The sequence below is a fragment of the Arachis hypogaea genome, chromosome 16, assembly GCF_003086295.3.
Source record: "Arachis hypogaea cultivar Tifrunner chromosome 16, arahy.Tifrunner.gnm2.J5K5, whole genome shotgun sequence".
NCBI classification, from domain to species: domain Eukaryota; kingdom Viridiplantae; phylum Streptophyta; class Magnoliopsida; order Fabales; family Fabaceae; genus Arachis; species Arachis hypogaea.
The window spans coordinates 118,354,155-118,357,728 of record NC_092051.1 but is presented as its reverse complement, the minus strand read 5'-3'; the positions used below and the strand labels follow the sequence as shown (position 1 = coordinate 118,357,728).

At 40.0% G+C, this 3,574-nt stretch overlaps 1 non-coding gene across 1 annotated transcript; it reads right to left on the bottom strand.

Moving 5' to 3' along the window:
* Positions 1-1,653: 1,653 nt before the first annotated feature.
* LOC112761460 (small nucleolar RNA R71) lies at positions 1,654-1,761 on the bottom strand. The gene has a single exon (XR_003181855.1). It is a non-coding gene; the product is annotated as a small nucleolar RNA R71 (small nucleolar RNA).
* Between the last annotated feature and the right edge of the window lie 1,813 nt (positions 1,762-3,574).

Sequence of the window (3,574 nt, the reverse complement as noted above, 5' to 3'; positions counted from 1 at the left end):
GACATGTGCGATCTGCATAATCTGCAAAATCCGCTGGGGGCGATTTTGGACCTTATTTCGGCCCAGTTTTCGGCCCGGAACAGCAGACTAGAGTCAGAGAATATGCAGAAACAACACAGACATTCATTCAGTAGTTTTAGATCTAGTTTTTCACTCTCTTAGGTTTTTCTCTCTAGTTTTCAGAATTTTAATTTTCAATTGGTCTTAGCATTGGAACAGTGAGAAGAGTTATTTCCTCATCAAGACTTCATCATTCTAGTTTGTTCTCTTAACTTGGTTCTATTCTTCCATGTTCTTTGTTATGTTCAATTTTGTCATTCAGATACTTTTATGATTATTTAACGCAAGGATTATTACTTTTTAATTCAATTTCAATTCCAATAATCATGTCTTCTTTTAATTCCCTTTCATGCGCTATGGATTCTTTATTTACAATGCGTGAGTAGTTTCCTTACTTGATGGGGAGTTGATTAAAAGGAACTCTTGAGTTGGAAGGATTGAAAGAAAATTTGTAATTGGGTTAAATGTTGGATTGCTATCCTGTCACCAATGCCAATCCCTTTGAACTAAGTGGGTTGCAACTTGTGAACAGATCTGGCATTCCCACTTGTTTGACTTTCCCTTACCTAGTAAAGGATAACCAAACAGAACAACCATTAATTATAAATTAATCTTACAATCACACCATCGATGATAGAGATTCTAACCAATCAATTCTCAGTCAAGGCTTTTATTATTATTATTTAAAAATCCACAATTTAAATTCCAATTTACTTAGCTCAACTTCTTGGAACATCTGATTAATAAAACAGCACACTTTTCTGCAACTCGTTGGGAGACGACCTAGGACTTAAAACTCCTAGTAATTTTAATTTAAACTCTCTGTGACATATTTCTAAATTGATAAGCAGATTCTCGGTGAGTTAAGAACTATACCTGCAACGTAACCATTTTAATAAATTTTTAATTCACCAGCTTCTGCTTCCCACCAATTTTTGGCGCCGTTGCCGGGGAGTTGCAATAGAGTGCTAATTTTATTAATTAGAATTTATTTATTTGCATTTTATTTAACTTTGCTACTATGAGCTGCATGTTTCTTCCGTCAAATGACGCGTTCACGTCCTGATCCGCGCTTGCTAATATTTGATCCTGAAATTGAAAGGACAATTTCACGAATAAGGCGAGAACAGCGTAGGTTAGCCCGCTCTGAGGGCGGATCTGAAAGTGAATCTGAGGAAGAGACCAGCCCCCGTTCTACTGATTCGGTTGTTTTACGTGCAGAAAATATGGCAGCTAGAAGAGTTACCATTCAGGAGGAAGGAGCTCCTGATTTTACAATGCAACCGTTTCAAGCGCATCATCCAGCGGTAGCTACGGATTTTGAAATAAAGACCGTACTGCTAAATTTGATTCCCAAGTTTCATGGCCTACCTGCTCAAGAGCCTATCAAGCACTTGAGAGACTTCCAGGCAGCCTGTTCCTGTCAGGTGTGATGGCACTGATGAAACTTCAATTCTGCTGAAAGGTTTTCCGTTTTCTCTGGAGGGAAAAGTAAGAGAGTGGTACTACACTCAACCTCTAGCAAATGTATCCAACTGGGATACACTCAGAAAGGAGTTTCTGGAGAAATTCTTTCCATCTGAGGTTACTGATAAACTGAGGAAGGATATCTCTACAATTGTTCAGGATGACAATGAGACTCTCTTTGAATACTGGGAGCGCTTCAATAATCTTCTGGAAGCATGCCCCCACCACATGATTGACAAGATCGTGTTACTCAGCTATATCACACAAGGTATGAGGCCCCAAGATAAGACCACATTGGAAAGTGCTAGCAACGGGTCTATGAAGAAGTACAAGACCACTGATAAAGCTTGGCAATTGATCAGTGATTTAGCTGAATCTACTCGGAACCACAGACAGAAGCAAGGCCGTTCAAAAGCCGTTGCAGAAGTATCTTCTGACATAGAGACTGCTGCTCTAAATCGAAGCATCTGTGAAATGACCAACCTGCTAAAGCAAATGCAATTGAATCAACAAGCTCAGCAAACTCAACCGCAGCAAAACCAACAACTAGTTCCATAAAGAATTTGCGGAATTTGTGCTGATTACAGCCATTACACTGATGAATGCCCGTAGCTCCAACAAGAAGACAACATGGTGGCATCCACTCACAACTTCTATGACCGCCCCAACCAAGGGTACAATCAAAGTGGAAATAATAACCATGGATGGCAGGATAATTCAAACCAGAATTGGAGAGACAACAATAAAATGGGAGGCAGAGATAATCAGGAAAATCAAAGGTGGAATAATAACAACAACAGGCAGTAAAATCAACCTTACCGAGCACCTCACCTGAGGCAAAACCAAGGACCACCGAACAATCAGCAGCAACCCTCTCAATTTACTCATTCTTCTGTATCTTCTAATGAAGATTTATTACAAGCTTTTGAGAAAAGACAACTGGCCATGGAAAATACCATCGTGAACAGTATTAATGCCAGTCTGAATGGTGCACGAAATTGACTCCGCAAGTTTCGCACAGATAGACCAGCAAGTGCACCGGGTTGTCCAAGTTATACCTCAGGTGAGTGAGGGTCGATCCCACGGAGATCGTTGGTTTGAACAAGCAGTGGCTATCTTGTAGATCTTAGTCAAGTGGATAAAAAATATAGTTATTGTGGAAAAATGCATAAGGACAGAATAAATAAAGTATTACTGGATAGGTGTGAAATCAATGATAAGAGAACGGTTGAGGTTTCGGAGATGCTTCCTCCTTCTGGATCAACTTTTCTCACTGTCTACTTCAACTTCTGATGATTCATTCCATGGCAGGCTGTAAGTGAATAACACCAGGTCAGTGGTCATTAATCTCTTCTACTTCAGATCAAACGTCAGGTCAGTGGTCATCCAATCTGAACGAGGGTGAAGCTCTTGCAGTCCATTCCCTTGGTGATCCTACTCAAAGCGCCACAGAAAAGGTTAGATCTTCCGGAATAGAGAATGTTGCATCCTGATTCTAGCCTATACCACAAAGGCCCTAATAGCCCCGTACCTCGGCTAAACTGATGTCTCCAAGTCCCCAACGAAGTCGTAGATTAGTCGTCTAAGAGATGTATAATCAAGCTTGTGGTTCAATACTATCCCGTCAAGGACTCGCAATAACCCATGTAGAATAGAGATGACGGTCAAGTTACACTCTCAATTCATTAGGATGAAGAACGAGGATACATCTTAGAATTGAATCAAGCATAGATTGAAATAGAATAATGATATTATTAATCCATAAGAATCAGCAGAGCTCCTAACCTTAACCTAGGAGGTTCAGTTGCTCATACTATACAATAATTTTTGAAAGTAAAAGTGGGGGAATAAGATCCTAAATAAAGGTGATCTTCTCCTATTTATAATAACCTAATAACTAAGAAGTACAAAAATATGATAGAATAGACTAGAGGTGCGAAATCCATCCTTGGGCCAATTTGGTTGAGTACTTGGGCTGAGCTTGGTGTCCACTTTGAGGAATGGGAGGTGAACCACGCTACCTTATGCTTGTGTTGGCTGTTGAACG